This window comes from Pseudophryne corroboree, unplaced genomic scaffold (genome assembly GCF_028390025.1).
Source record: "Pseudophryne corroboree isolate aPseCor3 unplaced genomic scaffold, aPseCor3.hap2 scaffold_1317, whole genome shotgun sequence".
Taxonomy (NCBI): Eukaryota; Metazoa; Chordata; class Amphibia; order Anura; family Myobatrachidae; genus Pseudophryne; species Pseudophryne corroboree.
This window is the reverse complement of record NW_026967943.1, coordinates 42,385-68,438: the sequence shown is the minus strand read 5'-3', so window position 1 is coordinate 68,438 and position 26,054 is coordinate 42,385. Positions and strand designations below refer to the sequence as shown.

Sequence of the window (26,054 nt, the reverse complement as noted above, 5' to 3'; positions counted from 1 at the left end):
GTAAGGAATTAAGAAAATCTTTATTTAAGGGTGAAGATGTTTCTCACAAAATCGTTGCCCCAATGCATCATTGAAATTCAAGCTGGAAAGATGATTTTAATATATCACTTGTACATTTTGTATTGCTCTTCTGGTGACAATGTAGTTTGTTTTTGTCAATTACCATTTTAATAATAGGGTAAAGAAAATTAAGTGGATTTTTGAAAGAAAACAATACTGTCAATATACTATTAAAACAAATTAAAATGGTAAAAGTTATTGTACTTTAAGTAAAAATAAAAGAGCAAAAATATCAATCCCAGTTTTGGATTACTTTAATTAACAAAAAAAAATGCATATAGCAGAGGATAGTTTCAATCTGCCTACCTCTGGGTTATGGGCCCAGCATGCTTCCATTGCAGTACTCTGCTGCACATGTAAGTGCAAGAGATCCTGAAGCACTCACTCATCATGGGAAAGTACCAATGCGTTTCTTCATTGGTTGATGGAAGAAACATCTTACAAAAACTCTCCAGATTATTGACTTTTTAAAGTTTTCTAGGAAACGTTCTAGATGAATGCTTATTAGCCTTTGTCAGTATGTACTTTTGGAAAGTGTCGCTGTGGCGCAATCAGTTAGTGTGTACGGCTATTAACCAAAAGGTTGGTGGTTCAATCCCACCCAGGGACGTAATTGACCTTGTTATCAGATTTTGGTGATCTTTAAGTAGACAAGTCAAAATTTCAAAAACCCCTGTTATGGTGTAGGGTACCTGGCCTTCTCTGATGTAATCAGAGTTAGATTTGATTCAGTGATTTTATAAAAACAGCTAGGAAGCACAATTTAGCAGTGGTTTGCAGAGAAAAAGAAATATGCTGGCAAAAAAATCCAATTGAGTGATTAAACAGCTCTTCATTTTCTGGCTTTATTTTTATGATAACAAATTTGTTCTCTGAAAAGTGTCCACAAAGCCAAGTATCTGATTAACATCTTTGTAGGGATGGTTTTTCACCTATTACTAAATTAAACTTGCTTCATTGGAAAGGCAGCAAGATGCATCCTCATTTCAATATCTACTGAAATAATACAGGTTGACACCAGGAAACATTAACGCCACTGCATCCCTGCCGATGATAACCTCAAGTTGGGTCATTCGGTGCTGCAGAGTCGTACGCACTCTTCCACCCGTTCAAGAGCTTTGGTATAACCCCATGGTTCTTAATGTGACCCCAGCATCCTCTAGGTCGTATGAGAAAATAGGATTTTAATACCTACCGGTAAATCCTTTTCTCTTAGTCTGTAGAGGATGCTGGGCACCCGTCCCAGTCCATACTGTGTCTGCAGTTATTACTTGTGGTTATACACATGTTGTGTTATGGTTCTGGTCAGCTTTTTGCTGCAATTGTTCATGCCGTTGGCTTGTGTTCTGTTGAATGCCACGTTCTGCGGCATGCTTAAGGTGTGAGCTGGTAAGATGCTCACCTTAGTTTAACAATAAATCCTTTCCTCGAAATGTCCGTCTCCCTGGGCACAGTTCCTATAACTGGAGTCTGGAGGAGGGGCATAGAGGGAGGAGCCAGTTCACACCCTTTGATAGTCTTAAAGTGCCCATGTCTCTTGCGGATCCCGTCTATACCCCATGGTTCTTAATGTGACCCCAGCATCCTCTACGGACTAAGAGAAAAGGATGCCCTTGCGCACTATCCTGACTTCTCCTCCCGTCTGCTTACTTTGTGCCTTCCAACACACAATGCGAACTACAGGTGGTGCTGCAGGGCCCACACCCTTTTACTTGCCTTACAGAACAGCTCTGGAGCTGTTACAGTGCCCAGCTGCTGCAAGAAATCAGCTTGAATGCTTCAGGGGATGGGGCATGGCCAACATGAGCCCCACACCAAAGGAGGGTGGGGGTGTTTAATGAGAACTAGGGGTCATCCAAGCACCGCAAAAGGCCGCCATGCCCTGCACGCCCCTTTTCTCTTTTCATATGCAGATGAGGGTTCCAGCCAACTTTGGCCCACTGCTTGGATAACATCACTGTATGCAAATCCGTCTGCTGCAGACCTTCCCCCAGGAATGCTTGTACTAGATGTTGCATATGGTTTGATATTTGATGGTGCTTCAGTATTAGGCAGCCTTCCGCCCTCCCATGTTCATCTGACAAGATGTGGTCTCCCTGCAGTTGTTGTCCCCAGACGAGAGTTCCCTTGTGCTTCCTCAGTTGAATCTCCTTAACTTGACGGGGGAAGGGCTGCCAGAGCAGACACCCTCCCCAGCCCTATCCCAACTCATACTTATTTTGCATATGAGATTTCTTGATCATGAAGATTGTTCTCACAGGGTGAGGTTCATCCATTATATTTTAAAATAGGAAGGTACAAATTACATATTTGAATTGCATTTATGTGCTGGATTCAAATGTCCCCCCCCCCCTTCCATTCTCAATTGTGCCCGTCAGCAGCTATTCTAAGGTTGCTGCCAATGGGTGTGACACATTAATTTCTTCTGTGGGGTACACTGGACTCCACAAGGATTCACATTGGGGTGTAGAGTAGGATCTTGATCTGAGGCACCAACCGGCTCAAAGCTTTTGACTGTTCCCAAGATGCTCAGTGCATTCTCCTCTATAACCCCGCTTCCATGAACAGGGAGCTCAGTGTGTAGTTGGTGCCTTCAGTAGCAGGCCACTTAACAGGGGCCTGCCTCAGGCAGCCTATTCTTAGCTATAAATTTTGACAAGAAAAGAAGAACTTGTTTTATGAGAATCTACAAGGGCTGCAGCAGGCTAGGTCTAATAGACATCTTTACTGCAGCTTCATCACTCCCAGCGGCGCTGTATACTCCCGTGCCCTGGTTGCTGGGTCACTGCAGCGGAGGCTCCGGTTTCATCCTAAGGTCAGTCACACACACACCACCCTTCCGGATCACGAGGCCGCTGTTGAAGGGGAGCGTGGCCGTAGGGGGTGGACCGTGTGCGCACTGGCGTGGACACTGATTACTGGGCAGCCGCTCCACTAGTCACCAGGTACAGTTAAGGAGCACAGGTCTGGGGGTTTTTCTCCTATATTAACCCAATTTTGTACTGCCCGCAGCGCATTGTGATAGGTAATAGGGCCTGATTCAGGTTGGATTGCAATCACAATAAGCGATCCAACTGCAAAAATTGCTAAGAGCATACGCATGTGCCTGCATTTTCTGCGGCACCCTGCAGAGAATGCGATCGCCTCTGCCTGTCAATCGGGGCGGGGGGGGGGGATAGGTGGGTCAGCAACACTCCATTTCCAAGTCAGGGATGGAGCGGTGCGGGGGCAATGCTTCAAAATGGGGTCTGCAACGGAGGAGACACAGGGGGCGTGGTCACAGCGGCTGTATGACATCACATTCAGCCGCTGTGATCACAAAAATGGTGGCGGCTTCCTGCGCGCACATACAGTCTGCACCAGCAGGAGGCTACACCATTTTTTATGATCACGCTGAACTGCAGTGCGACTGCAATTACAGCATGGTCAAGAAGGGAGGCGTCATGCTGGGTGGCCATGCTTTTTCACTGTGCAGGAGCCAGCACCGCTCACACACTAGTCCCCGGGTGCAGCCCCCAACCCCCGGGACACCCGGAGCAACAAAATGTAGATTCAGGCCACCAGGCCACGTCCCTACCTATGAAACCATGCCTCCTTTTTACCATTGCGCTGCTTATCTGCGCGTACTGCATTACAATCTCCCTCGACACCTCTCTGGGTGTCACCAGTAATAGTGACACCTCTGCCATGCTTGTAGCAGCTGGTCCTAAGATCTACGCCTCAAGCCCTGAGTGTTTGCCCTTGTGACTTGTTGATCATCATAGCGAAGCAGATGCTTACAGAAAACTGCAGGGGCTTAGATTGAAAATAAAAAAATTGATGGGTATAAGGTAGAGAGGAGCGGGTTCGGTTCTCCGAGAACCGAATTCCCCACGAACTCCACGTGGTTTACACTGGTCCGAGGCAGGCTCGGTTGTTCCCGCCTGACTCGGAAAACCTGAACAAGGGAAAATGTCATCATCCCGCTGTCGGATTCTCGCGAGATTCGGATTCCATATAAAGAGCTGCGCGTTGCCGCCATTTTTACTCGTGCATTGAAGAGAGAGCGGAATGGACGTGGCTATGTTCTCTCAGTGGAAATCTCAATAGCAGTGCTCAGTATCAGTGGTTACTTATTGCTGCTCAGTAATACTAGTAGTGTGTCTCTCCTGCTCAGTGTCAGTTCTCAGTAGTATCCTCATCAGTGCTCAGTATCACTGCTCATTGTCTTGTGCTGCATTGTGGTGCTCAGCATACTACAGTACATTACTAATAGTCCAGTGCTGCATCTTGCTGCTCAGTGTCAGTTCTAGTATCCTCATCAGTGCTCACAATCACTGTTCATTGCATTTTGGTTTTCTGTATACTACAGTAACATAGTAATATAGTAACATATAGTAACATAGTTTTTGAGGTTGAATAGAGGCAAATTGCCCATCGTGTTCAACCTGTTTTAAGTTGTGATGATTCTACATACTTGCTGAATAATGTTTTATGACTAGTTAGCTACTATAACTCATGTTACCCCCGGATTAACCATGTTGATATTTTAAGTATTATAACCTTGGATAGCTTTTTCATTCAGAAATGTATCCATTCCTTTTTTAAATCCAATTACAGAGTCCGCCATTACCACCTTCCCTGGCAGGGAATTCCACATCCTGATTGCCCTAACAGTGAAGATCATAGTATCTCACCTGGCAGGTAAGTAGGAGTTGGGCTAGAGCTGTGGAGGATTGCTGCTCGGGCACCCCCTCTCAAGTGAAGGAGATCCAACTGAGGCAGCACAAGGGAACTCTCGAAAGAAGAACAAGGCTAGAGGAAGATCTGAGACAAAGAAATCTGACTTTTACCAGAGCTGACCAGAGGAAAGCACAAACACAGTCCCCCACTACCACAAATAATGCAGTCGAGTTTCCCACATTTGGGGAAATCACAGGGGTCAGCATACCCAGAATGCAATGAATGAACCTCACCCTGGGAGAACAATCTTCATGACCATGGTATCTCCTATGCAAAATAAGTATGATTTGGGATAGGGCTGGGGAGGGCCGCTGCTCAGGCACATCTCTGTCAAGTAAAGGAGATTCAACTGAGGCAGCACAAGGGAACTCTCATCTGGGGACAACAACTGCAGGGAGAACACATATTTTCAGATGAAAATCTTGGTCATGCTCTGGTTTCTCTTCAGAACGAACAAATCTTTCGCCTTTTACTAAAGATTTCCGTGGAGAGGAGCAAAACTGAGTTTTACCTCAATTTTTGCATGCCCCATCTTTTTGGGGTTTCTTTTATCGGTTTAAAGATAGAATGAGTGTGCTTTAATGAAAGCTCATTTGCATAGAAATTACAGTAAATGTTTGTTTCTTTTCAAACAGAACTTTCTTGACCATGCTACTTGCTTGAAAGATCTGGGAGCACATGGAATACAGTACAAACCATGCTTATAGCAAGGAGAAGCCAGGTGAGAAATCTGCTTTCTTTCAAATTGGGCGCTCACTTTGATCTGAATGAGGACTGCTGGCATGGCACTCAGGCGACAGGTGGAATCTTGGTCATGCTCTGGTTTCTCTTCAGAATGAACAAATCTTTCGCCTTTTATTAAAGATTATCCGTGGAGAGGAGCAAAACTGAGTTTTATCTCAATTTTTGCATGCCCCATATTATTGGGGTTTCTTTTATCAGTTTAAAGACAGAACGAGTGAGCTTTCTTGTTGGCTTTAATGTAAGTTTATTTGTATAACAATGACAGTAAATGTCTGTTTCTTTTCAAGCAGAACTTTCTTGACCATACTAATTGCTTGAAAGATCTGGGAGCACATGGAAAAGAGTACAAACCATGCTTATAGCAAGGGGAAGCCTGGTGAGAAATCTGCTTTCTTTCTTTCATATTGGGTGCTCACTTTGAGCTGAATGAGGACTGCTGGCATGGCACTCAGGCGACAGGTGGAATCTTGGTCATGCTCTGGTTTCTCGTCAGAACGAACAAATCTTTCGCCTTTTACTAAAGATTTCCGTGGAGCGGAGCAAAACTGAGTTTTATCTAAATTTTTGCATGCCCCATATTATTGGGGTTTCTTTTATCAGTTTAAAGACAGAACGAGTGTGCTTTCTTGTTAGCTTTAATGTAAGTTGCCATAGATGCAGTGAAACACGCGTGTAGGGCACGGCGTGTCCGCGTGTATTTGACTCATGTGAAATGTTATAAAACAAAAATATATGATTATGATGTTAGCTGTTAGTCTCCACTAATAGGGAATAGAAGCTGAGCTATAAGAAAGGAATACACTAGATATGATGTCACTTAGCAATTACAATGTCTAAAGTGCATACAGATAGCTACTAATAACTCTTGATAAGAATGTATATCAGTGTGGGTATATTTATATGATGGGATATTGGGACTAGTGAATATATATCACTCCTGCTGTCCAGATTGGCAATAACCAGACAATTATGATAAGAGTAGAGATGTCACATGGGCTGCTATAGATATTAATTTAATGCTGTATGTGTCATTTGTTACAAATGGATACATTTTCTATGAGTCAGCCTAGCAGCTGCATGTTCTAACAGAACACTATCCTCACACAGAATCTGCTAACCTTGAGATAACTAAATGACAGTGTGTAACAGTCTCTTTACTATAAGACTGTTACAAAGTAATACAGAATCTGCTAACCTTGAGATAACTAAATGACAGTGTGTAACAGTCTCTTTACTATAAGACTGTTACAAAGTAATACCGGTATATATATTTGAAGTCAGTCTAGCAGCTGTGTGTTCCAGCAGTTTATAAGACAAAGAAAATCTCCTATTGTGGAATCTAGACACATGGGACTGCTGGCCTGTGTCATACTATTTATATGTAATACCAGTAACATGTATATAACTGTTACATAATTGTTACAAATGGATAAATCTTTGAGTCAGCCTAGCAGCTGCATGTCCTAACAGGACACCATAAATCCTTTACAGTGTAACAAATTGATTGGTAACACTTAAAGGCTGGAGAGCAGTTATATGCCTTACTAGCATACTCAATATACCACATTATTACACCAGTTACCACGATTATTGACAGCGCATTTGATATATTATATTACCCTCACACTGAGTCTGTTTACCTTTAGATAACTAAGTGACCGAATATGTAACGGTTTCTCTATCATAAGACTGTTACAAAGTGAGATAGATATATTTGGAAGTCAGTCAAACAGCTGTGTGTTTCAGCGGTTTATAAGAAAATTCCTCATTGTGGAATCTGGACCACTAAGGGTTATTATATATATAGCACATGGAATTGCCACATCTCCCTATATGATAATTTCATTACACTGTAACATAATAAGAATTAACTCTTTAACAGTGTAAATAGAGAGTAATGAATCTCTGACACATGGAATATATTATTTCTTAGATGAATTGGATAAACCATTATGACAGACACTTTGCTTCCTAATAAGAATTGAGGTGGCTATACCTCTAAGGAAAGCATTATTGCCTACGCCTAGATCAGATTAAATAAGATCTGGCTGAATATATGAAGGAAGGTTGCTATTTATATGAGAATTGGAATTGCTATATTCCTTAAGGCAACCCCACCGATTGATATATGTTGTCAATTAAGTATATCTGAACGGCTATATCTGGACCAGATTTAATAAGATCTGGCTGATTATATGAAGGAGGGCTGCTATTTATATTAGAATTGCCATATTCCTTAAGGCAACCGCACCTGTTGGTATATCTCGCCAATTAACTATATCTAAACAGCTAAATTAAAGCTATTCATCATTTTTTTAGTTTGGATATTAATAAATATGATCTTTCCATGATGCATAGAGATTTCCCTATCAAGTGATTCCTTATCCGATATAGAAAGCTATGGTATTGAATTTAGGAATATAGTCTTAGGGGACACAGAGAAATAAGTGATCCCCATCTACCTAAGCACCCCACAAATTGGAGGTTAGCTTACCGGTTATACTCAATCACCCCCACAAATTCGCCAATGGGGATGGCTTCCCGGGAGGTAACCCCTATTGAGTGAAGGGAGTATATAGGATACGACCCAGTGGTACCTGACGACATAGATACTAACAGCTATTTAATAACATTACGCTAGAAAGTGATTATTAGCAACATATATATCTATATAAACAACCCCGCCAGGGTTGTGCCTTCAAAAATAATCACACACGGACACGCTTTTTAAACCTTTTTTTCACATCTCTTTATTCTTCTTATGCACATGTATGTTAGTTCTGTGATTTTAACCTTTATGTTTCACTGCAGTTTGGGATAATAATATTAATATTTATCCAATTTTAATACATACTTAATAAAGGTTATATTTTATGATTCATTCATTCTGTCCAGTGCGTCAACAGTGCAGATTTCTTCTTGTTTTTTCTCCCAAATTCTATAACAATGACAGTAAATGTTGTTACTTTTCAAACAGAACTTTCTTGACCATGCTACTTGCTTGAAAGATCTGGGAGCACATGGAAAACAGTACAAACCATGCAGTATCACAAGAGCCTTTATTTGATCTTTCATGAAGATAGAGCAGAATTGAGGACACGTCAACAATTTCTGCCGAAGGTGGTTCATCTTTCCACATGGTGCCTTTGGCCACTGACACCTTCGTTGAGTCAAAGTCTCTGGCTGTGGTCAGAACTTTGAAAATTTATGTCACCAGAACGGTTCAGATTAGGAAAACAGAGGCTCTGTTTGTCCTGTATGCTCCCAACAGGATTGGGTGTCCTGCTTCCATGTAGACCATTATGCGCTGGATCTGTGGTAAGATTCAGCATGCTCATTCCACGGCAGGATTGCCGTTACTGAATTAGGTGAAGACCCATTCTACTAGAAAGGTGGGTTCATCCTGGGCAGCTGGTCGGGGAGTCTCGGCATTGCAACTTTGCCGAGCAGCTATTTAGTAAACACTTTTGCTAAGTTTTACAAGTTTGATACCTTGGCTGATGATAACCTCAAGTTGGGTCATTCGGTGCTGCAGAGTCGTACGCACTCTCCCACCCGTTCAAGAGCTTTGGTATAACCCCATGGTTCTTAATGTGACCCCAGCATCCTCTAGGTCGTATGAGAAAATAGGATTTTAATACCTACCGGTAAATCCTTTTCTCTTAGTCCGTAGAGGATGCTGGGCACCCGTCCCAGTCCATACTGTGTCTGCAGTTATTACTTGTGGTTATACACATGTTGTGTTATGGTTCTGGTCAGCTTTTTGCTGCAATTGTTCATGCCGTTGGCTTGTGTTCTGTTGAATGCCACGTTCTGCGGCATGCTTAAGGTGTGAGCTGGTAAGATGCTCACCTTAGTTTAACAATAAATCCTTTCCTCGAAATGTCCGTCTCCCTGGGCACAGTTCCTATAACTGGAGTCTGGAGGAGGGGCATAGAGGGAGGAGCCAGTTCACACCCTTTGAAAGTCTTAAAGTGCCCATGTCTCTTGCGGATCCCGTCTATACCCCATGGTTCTTAATGTGACCCCAGCATCCTCTACGGACTAAGAGAAAAGGATGCCCTTGCGCACTATCCTGACTTCTCCTCCCGTCTGCTTACTTTGTGCCTTCCAACGCACAATGCGAACTACAGGTGGTGCTGCAGGGCCCACACCCTTTTACTTGCCTTACAGAACAGCTCTGGAGCTGTTACAGTGCCCAGCTGCTGCAAGAAATCAGCTTGAATGCTTCAGGGGATGGGGCATGGCCAACATGAGCCCCACACCAAAGGAGGGTGGGGGTGTTTAATGCGAACTAGGGGTCATCCAAGCACCGCAAAAGGCCGCCATGCCCTGCATGCCCCTTTTCTCTTTTCATATGCAGATGAGAGTTCCAGTCAACTTTGGTCCACTGCTTGGATGACATCACCGTATGCAAATCCGTCTTCTGCAGACCTTCCCCCTGGAATGCTTGTACTAGTTGTTGCATATGGTTTGATATTTGATGGTGCTTCAATATTAGGCAGCCTTCCACCCTCCCATGTTCATCTGAACAGATGTGGTCTCCCTGCAGTTGTTGTCCCCAGACGAGAGTTCCCTTGTGCGTCCTCAGTTGAATCTCCTTAACTTGACGGGGGAGGGGCTGCCCGAGCAGCCACCCTCCCCAGCCCTATCCCAACTCATACTTATTTTGCATATGAGATCTCTTGATCATGAAGATTGTTCTCACAGGGTGAGGTTCATCCATTATATTTTAAAATAGGAAGGTACAAATTACATATTTGAATTGCATCTATGTGCTGGATTCAAATGTCCCCCCCCCCCTTCCTTTCTCAATTGTGCCCGTCAGCAGCTATTCTAAGGTTGCTGCCAATGGGTGTGACACATTAATTTCTTCTGTGGGGTACACTGGACTCCACAAGGATTCACATTGGGGTGTAGAGTAGGATCTTGATCTGAGGCACCAACCGGCTCAAAGCTTTTGACTGTTCCCAAGATGCTCAGTGCATTCTCCTCTATAACCCCGCTTCCATGAACAGGGAGCTCAGTTTGTAGTTGGTGCCTTCAGTAGCAGGCCTCTTAACAGGGGCCTGCCTCAGGCAGCCTATTCTTAGCTATTAATTTTGACAAGAAAAGAAGAACTTGTTTTATGAGAATCTACAAGGGCTGCAGCAGGCTAGGTCTAATAGACATCTTTACTGCAGCTTCATCACTCCCAGCGGCGCTGTATACTCCCGTGCCCTGGTTGCTGGGTCACTGCAGCGGAGGCTCCAGTTTCTTCCTAAGGTCAGTCACACACACACCGCCCTTCCGGATCACGAGGCCGCTGATGAAGGGGAGCGTGGCCGTAGGGGGTGGACCGTGTGCGCACTGGCGTGGACACTGATTACTGGGCAGCCGCTCCACTAGCCACCAGGTACAGTTAAGGAGCACAGGTCTGGGAGTTTTACTCCTATATTAACCCAATTTTGTACTGCCCGCAGCGCATTGTGATAGGTAATAGGGCCTGATTCAGGTTGGATTGCAATCACAATAAGCGATCCAACTGCAAAAATTGCTAAGAGCATACGCATGTGCCTGCATTTTCTGCGGCACCCCGCAGAGAATGCGATCGCCTCTGCCTGTCAATCGGGGCGGGGGGGGGGGGAGAGGGGGGTCAGCAACACTCCATTTCCAAGTCAGGGATGGAGCGGTGCGGGGGCAAGGCTTCAAAATGGGGTCTGCAACGGAGGAGACACAGGGGGCGTGGTCACAGCGGCTGTATGACATCACATTCAGCCGCTGTGATCACAAAAGTGGTGGCGGCTTCCTGCGCGCACATACAGTCTGCACCAGCAGGAGGCTACACCAATTTATATGATCACGCTGAACTGCAGTGCGACTGCAATTACAGCATGGTCAAGAATGGAGGCGTCATGCTCGGTGGCCATGCCCTGTCACTGTGCAGGAGCCAGCACCGCACACACACTAGTCCCCGGGTGCAGCCCCCAACCCCCGGGACACCCGGAGCAACAAAATGTAGATTCAGGCCACCAGGCCACGCCCCTACCTATGAAACCATGCCTCCTTTTTACCATTGCACTGCTTATCTGCGCGCACTGCATTACAATCTCCCTCGCCACCTCTCTGGGTGTCACCAGTGATAGTGACACCTCTGCCATGCTTGTAGCAGCTGGTCCTAAGATCTACGCCTCAAGCCCTGAGTGTTTGCCCTTGTGACTTGTTGATCATCATAGCGAAGCAGATGCTTACAGAAAACTGCAGGGGCTTAGATTGAAAATAAAAAAATTGATGGGTATAAGGTAGAGAGGAGCGGGTTCGGTTCTCCGAGAACCGAATTCCCGACGAACTCCACGTGGTTTACACTGGTCCGAGGCAGGCTCGGTTGTTCCCGCCTGACTCGGAAAACCTGAACAAGGGAAAATGTCATCATCCCGCTGTCGGATTCTCGCGAGATTCGGATTCCATATAAAGAGCTGCGCGTTGCCGCCATTTTTACTCGTGCATTGAAGAGAGAGCGGAGAGGACGTGGCTATGTTCTCTCAGTGGAAATCTCAATATCAGTGCTCAGTATCAGTGGTTACTTATTGCTGCTCTGTAATACTAGTAGTGTGTCTCTCCTGCTCAGTGTCAGTTCTCAGTAGTATCCTCATCAGTGCTCAGTATCACTGCTCATTGTCTTGTGCTGCATTGTGGTGCTCAGCATACTACAGTACATTACTAATAGTCCAGTGCTGCATCTTGCTGCTCAGTGTCAGTTCTAGTATCCTCATCAGTGCTCACTATCACTGCTCATTACATTGTGGTGTTCTGTATACTACAGTAACATAGTAATATAGTAACATATAGTAACATAGTTTTTGAGGTTGAATAGAGGCAAATTGCCCATCGTGTTCAACCTGTTTTAAGTTGTGATGATTCTACATACTTGCTGAATAATGTTTTATGACTAGTTAGCTACTATAACTCATGTTACCCCCGGATTAACCATGTTGATATTTTAAGTATTATAACCTTGGATAGCTTTTTCATTCAGAAATGTATCCATTCCTTTTTTAAATCCAATTACAGAGTCCGCCATTACCACCTTCCCTGGCAGGGAATTCCACATCCTGATTGCCCTAACAGTGAAGATCATAGTTCACCTGGCAGGTAAGTAGGAGTTGGGCTAGAGCTGTGGAGGATTGCTGCTCGGGCACCCCCTGTCAAGTGAAGGAGATCCAACTGAGGCAGCACAAGGGAACTCTCGAAAGAAGAACAAGGCTAGAGGAAGATCTGAGACAAAGAAATCTGACTTTTACCAGAGCTGACCAGAGGAAAGCACAAACACAGTCCCCCACTACCACAAATAATGCAGTCGAGTTTCCCACATTTGGGGAAATCACAGGGGTCAGCATACCCAGAGTGCAATGAATGAACCTCACCCTGGGAGAACAATCTTCATGACCATGGTATCTCCTATGCAAAATAAGTATGATTTGGGATAGGGCTGGGGAGGGCCGCTGCTCAGGCACATCTCTGTCAAGTAAAGGAGATTCAACTGAGGCAACACAAGGGAACTCTCATCTGGGGACAACAACTGCAGGGAGAACACATATTTTCAGATGAACATGGGAGGGCAGAAGGCTGCCTAATACTGAAGCACCCCCAAACAACAAACCAAATGCAACTACTAGTGCAAACATTCCTGGGGGTAGGCCTGCAGCAGATGGATTTGCATATGGTGATGTCATCCAAGCAGTGGGTCAAAGTTGGCTTCAACCCTCGTCTGCATATGAAAATAAAAATGGGGTGTGCAGGGCATGGCGGCCTTTTGCGGCGCTTGGATGACCCCTAGTTCGCATTAAACACCTCCACCTTCCTTCGGTGTGGGGCTCATGTTGGCTATGCCCCAGCCCCTGAAGCATTCAAGCTGATTTCTTGCAGCAGCTGGGCACTGTAACAGCTCCAGAGCTGCTCTGTAAAGCAAGTAAAAGGGTGTGGGCCCTGCAGCACTACCTGTAGTTTGCATTGTGTGTTGGAAGGCACAAAGTAAGCAGACGGGAGAAGTCAGGATAGTGCACAAGGGCATAGAAGGGAGCGGCTCAAGAAAAGAGAAGTGGAAACAGACAGCAAACTAGGCTGGAGAGAGACCTGAGACAAAGAGATCTGAATTATACGAGAGCCGACCAGAGGAAACACAAATTATGTAATCAAGTGTCCCACATTTGGGGAAATCGTAGGAGCAGCACACCCAGAGTGCATTGGGTGAGCCTTGCCCTGGGAGAAGCACCTTCCTGATCATAGTATCTCACCTGGCAGGTAAGTAGGAGTTGGGCTAGAGCTGGGGAGGGTCGCTGTTCGGGCACCCCCCTGTCAAGTGAAGGAGATCCAACTGAGGCAGCACAAGGAAACTCTCGAAAAAAGAACAAGGCTAGAGGAAGATCTGAGACAAAGAAATCTGACTTTTACCAGAGCTGACCAGAGGAAAGCACAAACACAGTCCCCCACTACCACAAATAATGCAGTCGAGTTTCCCACATTTGGGGAAATCACAGGGGTCAGCATACCCAGAATGCAATGAATGAACCTCACCCTGGGAGAACAATCTTCATGACAATGGTATCTCCTATGCAAAATAAGTATGATTTGGGATAGGGCTGGGGAGGGCCGCTGCTCAGGCACATCTCTGTCAAGTAAAGGAGATTCAACTGAGGCAGCACAAGGGAACTCTCATCTGGGGACAACAACTGCAGGGAGAACAGATATTTTCAGATGAACATGGGAGAGCAGAAGGCTGCCTAATACTGAAGCACCCCCAAACAACAAACCAAATGCAACAACTAGTACAAGCATTCCTGGGAAAAGGTCTGCAGAAGACGGATTTGCATACGGTGATGTCATCCAAGCAGTGGGCCAAAGTTGGCTGGAACCCTCATCTGCATATGAAAAGAGAAAAGGGGTATGCAGGGCATGGCGGCCTTTTGCGGCGCTTGGATGACCCTTAGTTCGCATTAAACACCTCCACCCTCCGTCGGTGTGGGGCTCATGTTGGCTATGCCCCAGCCCCTGAAGCATTCAAGCTGATTTCTTGCAGCAGCTGGGCACTGTAACAGCTCCAGAGCTGCTCTGAAAGGCAAGTAAAAGGGTGTGGGCCCTGCAGCACTACCTGTAGTTTGCATTGTGCGTTGGAAGGCACAAAGTAAGCAGACAGGAGAAGTCAGGAGAGTGCACAAGGGCATAGAAGGCAGCGGCTCAAGAAAAGAGAAGTGGAAACAGACAGCAAACTAGGCTGGAGAGAGACCTGAGACAAAGAGATCTGAATTATACGAGAGCCGACCAGGGGAAACACAAATTATGCAGTCAAGTTTCCCACATTTGGGGAAATCGCAGGAGCAGCACACCCAGAGTGCAATGGGTGAGCCTTGCCCTGGGAGAAGCACCTTCATGATCATAGTATCTCACCTGGCAGGTATGTAGGAGTTGGGCTAGAGCTGGGGAGGGTCGCTGCTTGGGTACCCCCCTGTCAAGTGAAGGAGATCAAACTGAGGCAGCACAATGGAACTCTCGAAAGAAGAACAAGGCTAGAGGAAGATCTGAGACAAAGAAATCTGACTTTTACCAGAGCTGACCAGAGGAAAACACAAACACAGTCCCCCACTACCACAAATAATGCAGTTGAGTTTCCCACATTTGGGGAAATCACAGGGGTCAGCATACCCAGAATGCAATGAATGAACCTCACCCTGGGAGAACAATCTTTATGACCATGGTATCTCCTATGCAAAATAAGTATGATTTGGGAATTGGCTGGGGAGGGCCGCTGCTCAGGCACATCTCTGTCAAGTAAAGGAGATTCAACTGAGGCAGCACAAAGGAACTCTCATCTGGGGACAACAACTGCCGGGAGAACACATATTTTCAGATGAACATGGGAGGGCAGAAGGCTGCCTAATACTGAAGCACCCCCAAACAACAAACCAAATGCAACAACTAGTACAAGCATTCCTGGGGGAAGGTCTGCAGAAGACGGATTTGCATACAGTGATGTCATCCAAGCAGTGGGCCAAAGTTGGCTGGAACCCTCATCTGCATATGAAAAGAGAAAAGGGGTATGCAGGGCATGGCGGCCTTTTGCGGCGCTTGGATGACCCTTAGTTCGCATTAAACACCCCCACCCTCCTTCGGTGTGGGGCTCATGTTGGCCATGCCCCAGCCCCTGAAGCATTCAAGCTGATTTCTTTCAGCAGCTTGGCACTGTAACAGCTCCAGAGCTGCTCTGTAAGGCAAGTAAAAGGGTGTGGGCCCTGCAGCACTACCTGTAGTTTGCATTGTGCATCGGAAGGCACAAAGTAAGCAGACAGGAGGAGAAGTCAGGATAGTGCACAAGGGTGTAGAAGGGATGGGCTCAAGAAAAAAGAAGTGGAAACAGACAGCAAACTAGGCTGGAGAGAGACCTGAGACAAAGAGATCTGAATTATATGAGAGCCGACTAGGGAAAACACAAATTATGCAGTCAAGTTTCCCACATTTGGGGAAATCGCAGGGGCAGCACACCCAGAGTGCAATGGGTGAGCCTTGCCCTGGGAGAAGCAACTTCATGATCATAGTATCTCACCTGGCAGGTAAGTAGGAGTTGGGCTAGAGCTGGGGAGGGTCGCTGCTCGGGCACCCCCCTGTCAAGTGAAGGAGATCCAACTGAGGCAGCACAAGGGAACTCTTGAAAGAAGAACAAGGCTAGAGGAAGATCTGAGACAAAGAAATCTGACTTTTACCAGAGCTGACCAGAGGAAAGCACAAACACAGTCCCCCACTACCACAAATAATGCAGTTGAGTTTCCCACATTTGGGGAAATCACAGAGGTCAGCTACCCAGAATGCAATGAATGAACCTAACCCTGGGAGAACAATCTTCATGACCATGGTATCTCCTATGCAAAATAAGTATGATTTGGGATAGGGCTGGGGAGGGCCGCTGCTCAGGCACATCTCTGTCAAGTAAAGGAGATTCAACTGAGTCAGCACAAGGGAACTCTCATCTGGGGACAACAACTGCAGGGAGAACACATATTTTCAGATGAACATGGGAGGGCAGAAGGCTGCCTAATACTGAAGCACCCCCAAACAACAAACCAAATGCAACAACTAGTGCAAGCATTCCTGGGGGAAGGCCTGCCGCAGATGGATTTGCATATGGTGATGTCATCCAAGCAGTGGGTCAAAGTTGGCTTCAACCCTCGTCTGCATATGAAAAGAGAAAAGGGGCATGCAGGGCATGGCGGCCTTTTGCGGCGCTTGGCTGACCCCTAGTTTGCATTAAACACCTCCACCCTCCGTCGGTGTGGGGCTCTTGTTGGCTATGCCCCAGCACCTGAAGCATTCAAGCTGATTTCTTGCTGCAGCTGGGCACTGTAACAGCTCCAGAGCTGCTCTGTAAGGCAAGTAAAAGGGTGTGGGCCCTGCAGCACTACCTGTAGTTTGCATTGTGCGTTGGAAGGCACAAAGTAAGCAGACAGGAGAAGTCAGGAGAGTGCACAAGGGCATAGAAGGCAGCGGCTCAAGAAAAGAGAAGTGGAAACAGACAGCAAACTAGGCTGGAGAGAGACCTGAGACAAAGAGATCTGAATTATACGAGAGCCGACCAGGGGAAACACAAATTATGCAGTCAAGTTTCCCACAGGAGTATATAGGATACGACCCAGTGGTACCTGACGACATAGATACTAACAGCTATTTAATAACATTACGCTAGAAAGTGATTATTAGCAACATATATATCTATATAAACAACCCCGCCAGGGTTGTGCCTTCAAAAATAATCACACACGGACACGCTTTTTAAACCTTTTTTTCACATCTCTTTATTCTTCTTATGCACATGTATGTTAGTTCTGTGATTTTAACCTTTATGTTTCACTGCAGTTTGGGATAATAATATTAATATTTATCCAATTTTAATACATACTTAATAAAGGTTATATTTTATGATTCATTCATTCTGTCCAGTGCGTCAACAGTGCAGATTTCTTCTTGTTTTTTCTCCCAAATTCTATAACAATGACAGTAAATGTTGTTTCTTTTCAAACAGAACTTTCTTGACCATGCTTCTTTTTTGAAAGATCTGGGAGCACATGGAAAACAGTACAAACCATGCAGTATCACAAGAGCCTTTATTTGATCTTTCATGAAGATAGAGCAGAATTGAGGACACGTCAACAATTTCTGCCGAAGGTGGTTCATCTTTCCACATGGTGCCTTTGGCCACTGACACCTTCGTTGAGTCAAAGTCTCTGGCTGTGGTCAGAACTTTGAAAATTTATGTCACCAGAACGGTTCAGATTAGGAAAACAGAGGCTCTGTTTGTCCTGTATGCTCCCAACAGGATTGGGTGTCCTGCGTCCATGTAGACCATTATGCGCTGGATCTGTGGTAAGATTCAGCATGCTCATTCCACGGCAGGATTGCCGTTACTGAATTAGGTGAAGACCCATTCTACTAGAAAGGTGGGTTCATCCTGGGCAGCTGGTCGGGGAGTCTCGGCATTGCAACTTTGCCGAGCAGCTATTTAGTAAACACTTTTGCTAAGTTTTAAAAGTTTTAGAGTAAAGGAGATTCAACTGAGGCAGCACAAGGGAACTCCCATCTGGGGACAACAACTGCAGTGAGAACACATATTTTCAGATGAACATGGGAGGGCAGAAGGCTGCCTAATACTGAAGCACCCCCAAACAACAAACCAAATGCAACAACTAGTACAAGCATTCCTGGGGGAAGGTCTGCAGAAGACGGATTTGCATACAGTGATGTCATCCAAGCAGTGGGCCAAAGTTGGCTGGAACCCTCATCTGCATATGAAAAGAGAAAAGGGGTATGCAGGGCATGGCGGCCTTTTGCGGCGCTTGGATGACCCTTAGTTCGCATTAAACACCCCCACCCTCCTTTGGTGTGGGGCTCATGTTGGCCATGCCCCAGCCCCTGAAGCATTCAAGCTGATTTCTTGCAGCAGCTTGGCACTGTAACAGCTCCAGAGCTGCTCTGTAAGGCAACTAAAAGGGTGTGGGCCCTGCAGCACTACCTGTAGTTTGCATTGTGCATTGGAAGGCACAAAGTAAGCAGACAGGAGGAGAAGTCAGGATAGTCCACAAGGGTATAGAAGGGAGGGGCTCAAGAAAAAAGAAGTGGAAACAGACAGCAAACTAGGCTGGAGAGAGACCTGAGACAAAGAGATCTGAATTATATGAGAGCCGACCAGGGGAAACACAAATTATGCAGTCAAGTTTCCCACATTTGGGGAAATCGCAGGGGCAGCACACCCAGGTGAGATACTATAATCAGGACGGTGCTTCTCCCAGGGCAAGGCTCACCCATTGCACTCTGGGTGTGCTGCTCCTACGATTTCCCCAAATGTGGGACACTTGACTGCATAATTTGTGTTTCCTCTGGTCGGCTCTCGTATAATTCAGATCTCTTTGTCTCAGGTCTCTCTCCAGCCTAGTTTGCTGTCTGTTTCCACTTCTTTTTTTCTTGAGCCCCTCCCTTCTATACCCTTGTGCACTATCCTGACTTCTCCTCCCGTCTGCTTACTTTGTGCCTTCCAATGCACAATGCAAACTACAGGTAGTGCTGCAGGGCCCACACCCTTTTACTTGCCTTACAGAGCAGCTCTGGAGCTGTTACAATGCCCAGCTGCTGCAAGAAATCAGCTTGAATGCTTCATGGGATGGGGCATGGCCAACATGAGCCCCACACCAAAGGAGGGTGGGGGTGTTTAATGCGATCTAGGGGTCATCCAAGCACCGCAAAAGGCTGCCATGCCCTGCACGCCCCTTTTCTCTTTTCATAAGCAGATGAGGGTTGAAGCCAACTTTGACCCACTGCTTGGATAACATCACCATATGCAAATCCATCTGCTGCAGGCCTTCCCCCAGGAATGCTTGCACTAGTTGTTGCATTTGGTTTGTTGTTTGGGGGTGCTTCAGTATTAGGCAGCCTTCTGCCCTCCCATGTTCATCTGAAAATATGTGTTCTCCCTGCAGTTGTTGTCCCCAGATGAGAGTTCCCTTGTGCTGCCTCAGTTGAATCTCCTTTACTTGACAGAGATGTGCCTGAGCAGCGGCCCTCCCCAGCCCTATCCCAAATCATACTTATTTTGCATAGGAGACACCATGGTCATGAAAATTGTTCACCCAGGGTGAGTTTCATTCATTGCATTCTGGGTATGCTGACCCCTGTGATTTCCCCAAATGTGGGAAACTCGCCTGCATTATTTGTGGTAGTGGGGGACTGTGTTTGTGTTTTCCGCTGGTCAGCTCTGGTAAAAGTCAGATTTCTTTGTCTCAGATCTTCCTCTAGCCTTGTTCTTCTTTCGAGAGTTCCATTGTGCTGCCTCAGTTGGATCTCCTACACTTGACAGGGGGGTGCCCGAGCAGCGACCCTCCCCAGCTCTAGCCCAACTCCTACTTACCTGCCAGGTGAGATACTATGATCTTGAAGGTGCTTCTCCCAGGGCAAGGCTCACCCATTGCACTCTGGGTGTGCTGCCCCTGCGATTTCCCCAAATGTGGGAAACTTGACTGCATAATTTGTGTTTCCCCTGGTCGGCTCTCGTATAATTCAGATCTCTTTGTCTCAGGTCTCTCTCCAGCCTAGTTTGCTGTCTGTTTCCACTTCTCTTTTCTTGAGCCGCTCCCTTCTATGCCCTTGCGCACTATCCTGACTTCTCCCGTCTGCTTACTTTGTGCCTTCCAACGCACAATGCGAACTACAGGTAGTGCTGCAGGGCCCACACCCTTTTATTTGCCTTACAGAGCAGCTCTGGAGCTGTTACAGTGCCCAGCTGCTGCAAGAAATCAGCTTGAATGCTTCAGGGGCTGGGGCATAGCCAACATGAGCCCCACACCGAAGGAGGGTGGAGGTGTTTAATGCGAACTAGGGGTCATCCAAGCGCCGCAAAAGGCCGCCATGCCCTGCATAACCCTTTTCTCTTTTCATATGCAGATGAGGGTTCCAGCCAACTTTGGCCCACTGCTTGGATGACATCACCGTATGCAAATTCGTCTCCTGCAGACCTTCCCCCAGGAATGCTTGTACTAGTTATTGCATATGGTTTGATATTTGATGGTGCTTCAGTATTAGGCAGCCTTCCGCCCTCCCATGTTCATCTGAAAAGATGTGGTCTCCCTGCAGTTGTTGTCCCCAGACGAGAGTTCCCTTGTGCTTCCTCAGTTGAATCTCCTTAACTTGACGGGGGAGGGGCTTGCCCGAGCAGCCACCCTCCCCAGCCCTAACCCAACTCATGCTTATTTTGCATATGAGATCTCTATATCATGAAGATTGTTCTCACAGGGTGAGGTTCATCCATTATATTTTAAAATAGGAAGGTTCAAATTACATATTTGAATTGCATCTATGTGCTGGATTCAAATGTTCCTCCCCCTTCCTTTCTCAATTGTGCCCGTCAGCAGCTATTCTAAGGTTGCTGCCAATGGGTGTGACACATTAATTTCTTCTGTGGGGTACACTGGACTCCACAAGGATTCACATTGGGGTGTAGAGTAGGATCTTGATCTGAGGCACCAACCGGCTCAAAGCTTTTGACTGTTCCCAAGATGCTCAGCGCATTCTCCTCTATAACCCCGCTTCCATGAACAGGGAGCTCAGTTTGTAGTTGGTGCCTTCAGTAGCAGGCCACTTAACAGGGGCCTGCCTCAGGCAGCCTATTCTTAGCTATTAATTTTGACAAGAAAATAAGAACTTTTTTTATGAGAATCTACAAGGGCTGCAGCAGGCTAGGTCTAATAGACATCTTTACTGCAGCTTCATCACTCCCAGCGGCGCTGTATACTCCCGTGCCCTGGTTGCTGGGTCACTGCAGCGGAGGCTCCGGTTTCTTCCTAAGGTCAGTCACACACACACCGCCCTTCCGGATCACGAGGCCGCTGATGAAGGGGAGCGTGGCCGTAGGGGGTGGACCGTGTGCGCACTGGCGTGGACACTGATTACTGGGCAGCCGCTCCACAAGCCACCAGGTACAGTTAAGGAGCATAGGTCTGGGGGTTTTTCTCCCATATTAAACCAATTTTGTACTGCCCGCAGCGCATTGCGATAGGTAATAGGGCCTGATTCAGGTTGGATTGCAATCACAATAAGCGATCCAACTGCAAAAATTGCTAAGAGCATACGCAAGTGCCTGCATTTTCTGCGGCACCCCGCAGAGAATGCGATCGCCTCTGCCTGTCAATCGGGGCAGGGGGGGAGAGGGGGGTCAGCAAAACTCCATTTCCAAGTCAGGGATGGAGCGGTGCGGGGGCAAGGCTTCAAAATGGGGTCTGCAACGGAGGAGACACAGGGGGCATGGTCACAGCGGCTGTATGACATCACATTCAGCCGCTGTGATCACAAAAATGGTGGCGGCTTCCTGCGCGCACATACAGTCTGCACCAGCAGAAGGCTACACCATTTTTTATGATCACGCTGAACTGCAGTGCGACTGCAATTACAGCATGGTCAAGAAGGGAGGCGTCATGCTGGGTGGCCATGTCCTGTCACTGTGCAGGAGCCAGCACCGCTCACACACTAGTCCCCGGGTGCAGCCCCCAACCCCCGGGACACCCGGAGCAACAAAATGTAGATTCAGGCCACCAGGCCACGCCCCTACCTATGAAACCATGCCTCCTTTTTACCATTGCGCTGCTTATCTGCGCGCACTGCATTACAATCTCCTTCGCCACCTCTCTGGGTGTCACCAGTGATAGTGACACCTCTGCCATGCTTGTAGCAGCTGGTCCTAAGATCTACGCCTCAAGCCCTGAGTGTTTGCCCTTGTGACTTGTTGATCATCATAGCGAAGCAGATGCTTACAGAAAACTGCAGGGGCTTAGATTGAAAATAAAAAAAATTATGGGTATAAGGTAGAGAGGAGCGGGTTCGGTTCTCCGAGAACCGAATTCCCCACGAACTCCACGTGGTTTACACTGGTCCGAGGCAGGCTCGGTTGTTCCCGCCTGACTCGGAAAACCTGAACAAGGGAAAATGTCATCATCCCGCTGTCGGATTCTCGCGAGATTCGGATTTCATATAAAGAGCTGCGCGTTGCCGCCATTTTTACTCGTGCATTGAAGAGAGAGCGGAGAGGACGTGGCTATGTTCTCTCAGTGGAAATCTCAATATCAGTGCTCATTATCAGTGGTTACTTATTGCTGCTCAGTAATACTAGTAGTGTGTCTCTCCTGCTCAGTGTCAGTTCTCAGTAGTATCCTCATCAGTGCTCAGTATCACTGCTCATTGTCTTGTGCTGCATTGTGGTGCTCAGCATACTACAGTACATTACTAATAGTCCAGTGCTGCATCTTGCTGCTCAGTGTCAGTTCTAGTATCCTCATCAGTGCTCACTATCACTGCTCATTACATTGTGGTGTTCTGTATACTACAGTAACATAGTAATATAGTAACATATAGTAATATAGTTTTTGAGGTTGAAAAGAGGCAAATTGCCCATCGTGTTCAACCTGTTTTAAGTTGTGATGATTCTACATACTTGCTGAATAATGTTTTATGACTGGGAGTTTTTTTAAGGTCAGTGCGCTTAGTCTCGCGTCCAAATATTCCTTTAAAGCAAAGGGTCGTCAAACAGGTTCTACTGTTTGGATTCAGTCAGTTGTGGATGCTCCGTCAGAAAACACCTCTCCAAACTTCTTTGGTGGCTGCTCAGTTCTTCAGAATATGACTTGGGTATGTTCAGTCATGAAATTCTGTGAAGGCAGGGGAGAAGAACAAGCGCCATATGGTGTAGTATTTTGAATAAATTGGAGTGATAGATAGGTATATACGAAGTAAGTACCGGATAGATTCTTGAGATTAGGCCTGTCTGTCTCACTAAATTCTTTGTGGCTGTTCCCCACCTAGGAGACAAAAGATCATCGCCATATGGTGTAGTAACCTCAGATATATCTTGGGGTACCCTCCCCTCTATTTCATGCGTACCAAAAGGAAAATTCAATATAGCATATAGGATATATTTATATCCAGGTAGATCAAGTCGGTCCAATATGATGTAATGGCTGAATCAGTCGACTGTTGCTGCCTTATATAGTATTATCAATAAAAAAATTTAATCCACAAAATAATAATACAAATTCAGATAAAAAATAAATAAAACAAATCAGAAAATCTTAGCTGATTGGTGTAGGCAGTAGTTAGGTCAGTCTCAACGCGTTTCGCCTCCAGGGCTTCCTCAGGAGAATACATCATATCAAAAGATACACATATTTATAGTGCTTTCAGTTTCGTTTTGGCCAGCACTTCCGGTTCTAACCTAAACCGGAAGTGACGCGGCAGTGGCCGGGACGAGCCGCGTCACTTCCGGTTTCACGGAGCAAACGGACTCTATGTCCGTCTTGCGCTACTTATACAGACTGATCTAAAATTTATATTAACACTGCACCACCAATGCAATCTAATGTTAAATATCAAGCCACATATGCATTTAGTATGTAAGTCGGAACGAGCACTTCCGGTTCCGGAAATGACGCGAACCGGAAGTGCTGGCCAAAATGAAACTGAAAGCACTATAAATATGTGTATCTTTTGATATGATGTATTCTCCTGAGGAAGCCCTGGAGGCGAAACGCGTTGAGACTGACCTAACTACTGCCTACACCAATCAGCTAAGATTTTCTGATTTGTTTTATTTATTTTTTATCTGAATTTGTATTATTATTTTGTGGATTAAAATTTTTTATTGATAATACTATATAAGGCAGCAACAGTCGACTGATTCAGCCATTACATCATATTGGACCGACTTGATCTACCTGGATATAAATATATCCTATATGCTATATTGAATTTTCCTTTTGGTACGCATGAAATAGAGGGGAGGGTACCCCAAGATATATCTGAGGTTACTACACCATATGGCGATGATCTTTTGTCTCCTAGGTGGGGAACAGCCACAAAGAATTTAGTGAGACAGACAGGCCTAATCTCAAGAATCTATCCGGTACTTACTTCGTATATACCTATCTATCACTCCAATTTATTCAAAATACTACACCATATGGCGCTTGTTCTTCTCCCCTGCCTTCACAATGTTTTATGACTAGTTAACTACTACAACTCATGTTCCCCCTGGATTAACCATGTTGATATTTTAAGTATTATAACCTTGGATAGCTTTTTCATTCAGAAATGTATCCATTCCTTTTTTAAATCCAATTACAGAGTCCACCATTACCACCTTCCCTGGCAGGGAATTCCACATCCTGATTGCCCTAACAGTGAAGATCATAGTATCTCACCTGGCAGGTAAGTAGGAGTTGGGCTAGAGCTGTGGAGGATTGCTGCTTGGGCACCCCCTGTCAAGTGAAGGAGATCCAACTGAGGCAGCACAAGGGAACTCTCGAAAGAAGAACAAGGCTAGAGGAAGATCTGAGACAAAGAAATCTGACTTTTACCAGAGCTGACCAGAGGAAAGCACAAACACAGTCCCCCACTACCACAAATAATGCAGTCGAGTTTCCCACATTTGGGGAAATCACAGGGGTCAGCATACCCAGAATGCAATGAATGAACCTCACCCTGGGAGAACAATCTTCATGACCATGGTATCTCCTATGCAAAATAAGTATGATTTGGGATAGGGCTGGGGAGGGCCGCTGCTCAGGCACATCTCTGTCAAGTAAAGGAGATTCAACTGAGGCAGCACAAGGGAACTCTCATCTGGGGACAACAACTGCAGGGAGAACACATATTTTCAGATGAACATGGGAGGGCAGAAGGCTGCCTAATACTGAAGCACCCCCAAACAACAAACCAAATGCAACAACTAGTGCAAGCATTCCTGGGGGAAGGCCTGCAGCAGATGGATTTGAATATGGTGATGTCATCCAAGCAGTGGGTCAAAGTTGGCTTCAACCCTCGTCTGCATATGAAAAGAATAAAGGGGTGTGCAGGGCATGGCGGCCTTTTGCAGCGCTTGGATGACCCCTAGTTCGCATTAAACACCTCCACCCTCCTTCGGTGTGGGGCTCATGTTGGCTATGCCCCAGCCCCTGAAGCATTCAAGCTGATTTCTTGCAGCAGCTGGGCACTGTAACAGCTCCAGAGCTGCTCTGTAAAGCAAGTAAAAGGGTGTGGGCCCTGCAGCACTACCTGTAGTTTGCATTGTGCGTTGGAAGGCACAAAGTAAGCAGACGGGAGAAGTCAGGATAGTGCACAAGGGTATAGAAGGGAGGGGCTCAAGAAAAAAGAAGTGGAAACAGACAGCAAACTAGGCTGGAGAGAGACCTGAGACAAAGAGATCTGAATTATATGAGAGCCGACCAGGGGAAACACAAATTATGCAGTCAAGTTTCCCACATTTGGGGAAATCGCAGGGGCAGCACACCCAGAGTGCAATGGGTGAGCCTTGCCCTGGGAGAAGCATCTTCATGATCATAGTATCTCACCTGGCAGGTAAGTAGGAGTTGGGCTAGAGCTGGGGAGGGTCGCTGCTCGGGCACCCCCCTGTCAAGTGAAGGAGATCCAACTGAGGCAGCACAAGGGAACTCTCGAAAGAAGAACAAGGCTAG

The 26,054-nt window shown here is 46.2% G+C and overlaps 14 non-coding genes and 2 pseudogenes across 14 annotated transcripts; 6 read left to right on the top strand and 10 right to left on the bottom strand.

The window, feature by feature from the left end:
- Window positions 1-4,902: 4,902 nt before the first annotated feature.
- LOC134994528 (U1 spliceosomal RNA) lies at window positions 4,903-5,066 on the bottom strand. The gene has a single exon (XR_010197531.1). It is a non-coding gene; the product is annotated as a U1 spliceosomal RNA (small nuclear RNA).
- Window positions 5,067-5,210: 144 nt separating this feature from the next.
- Window positions 5,211-5,326, top strand: LOC134994486 (U5 spliceosomal RNA). The gene has a single exon (XR_010197491.1). It is a non-coding gene; the product is annotated as a U5 spliceosomal RNA (small nuclear RNA).
- Window positions 5,327-5,596: 270 nt separating this feature from the next.
- Window positions 5,597-5,713, top strand: LOC134994497 (U5 spliceosomal RNA). The gene has a single exon (XR_010197501.1). It is a non-coding gene; the product is annotated as a U5 spliceosomal RNA (small nuclear RNA).
- Window positions 5,714-5,999: 286 nt separating this feature from the next.
- Window positions 6,000-6,115, top strand: LOC134994492 (U5 spliceosomal RNA). Its single transcript, XR_010197497.1, has one exon. It is a non-coding gene; the product is annotated as a U5 spliceosomal RNA (small nuclear RNA).
- Window positions 6,116-12,816: 6,701 nt separating this feature from the next.
- Window positions 12,817-12,980, bottom strand: LOC134994464 (U1 spliceosomal RNA). The gene has a single exon (XR_010197477.1). It is a non-coding gene; the product is annotated as a U1 spliceosomal RNA (small nuclear RNA).
- Window positions 12,981-13,651: 671 nt separating this feature from the next.
- Window positions 13,652-13,814, bottom strand: LOC134994481 (U1 spliceosomal RNA). The gene has a single exon (XR_010197488.1). It is a non-coding gene; the product is annotated as a U1 spliceosomal RNA (small nuclear RNA).
- A 152-nt stretch (window positions 13,815-13,966) lies between these two features.
- Window positions 13,967-14,130, bottom strand: LOC134994506 (U1 spliceosomal RNA). Its single transcript, XR_010197510.1, has one exon. It is a non-coding gene; the product is annotated as a U1 spliceosomal RNA (small nuclear RNA).
- A 671-nt stretch (window positions 14,131-14,801) lies between these two features.
- On the bottom strand, window positions 14,802-14,964 carry LOC134994545 (U1 spliceosomal RNA). The gene has a single exon (XR_010197544.1). It is a non-coding gene; the product is annotated as a U1 spliceosomal RNA (small nuclear RNA).
- A 152-nt stretch (window positions 14,965-15,116) lies between these two features.
- LOC134994504 (U1 spliceosomal RNA) lies at window positions 15,117-15,280 on the bottom strand. Its single transcript, XR_010197508.1, has one exon. It is a non-coding gene; the product is annotated as a U1 spliceosomal RNA (small nuclear RNA).
- Window positions 15,281-15,971: 691 nt separating this feature from the next.
- On the bottom strand, window positions 15,972-16,117 carry LOC134994469 (U1 spliceosomal RNA; annotated as a pseudogene).
- Window positions 16,118-16,269: 152 nt separating this feature from the next.
- Window positions 16,270-16,432, bottom strand: LOC134994515 (U1 spliceosomal RNA). The gene has a single exon (XR_010197519.1). It is a non-coding gene; the product is annotated as a U1 spliceosomal RNA (small nuclear RNA).
- A 2,361-nt stretch (window positions 16,433-18,793) lies between these two features.
- LOC134994485 (U1 spliceosomal RNA) lies at window positions 18,794-18,949 on the top strand. The gene has a single exon (XR_010197490.1). It is a non-coding gene; the product is annotated as a U1 spliceosomal RNA (small nuclear RNA).
- A 675-nt stretch (window positions 18,950-19,624) lies between these two features.
- On the top strand, window positions 19,625-19,788 carry LOC134994526 (U1 spliceosomal RNA). The gene has a single exon (XR_010197529.1). It is a non-coding gene; the product is annotated as a U1 spliceosomal RNA (small nuclear RNA).
- Window positions 19,789-19,940: 152 nt separating this feature from the next.
- On the top strand, window positions 19,941-20,103 carry LOC134994538 (U1 spliceosomal RNA). Its single transcript, XR_010197537.1, has one exon. It is a non-coding gene; the product is annotated as a U1 spliceosomal RNA (small nuclear RNA).
- A 4,845-nt stretch (window positions 20,104-24,948) lies between these two features.
- LOC134994516 (U1 spliceosomal RNA) lies at window positions 24,949-25,112 on the bottom strand. The gene has a single exon (XR_010197520.1). It is a non-coding gene; the product is annotated as a U1 spliceosomal RNA (small nuclear RNA).
- A 692-nt stretch (window positions 25,113-25,804) lies between these two features.
- LOC134994537 (U1 spliceosomal RNA) lies at window positions 25,805-25,946 on the bottom strand (annotated as a pseudogene).
- Between the last annotated feature and the right edge of the window lie 108 nt (window positions 25,947-26,054).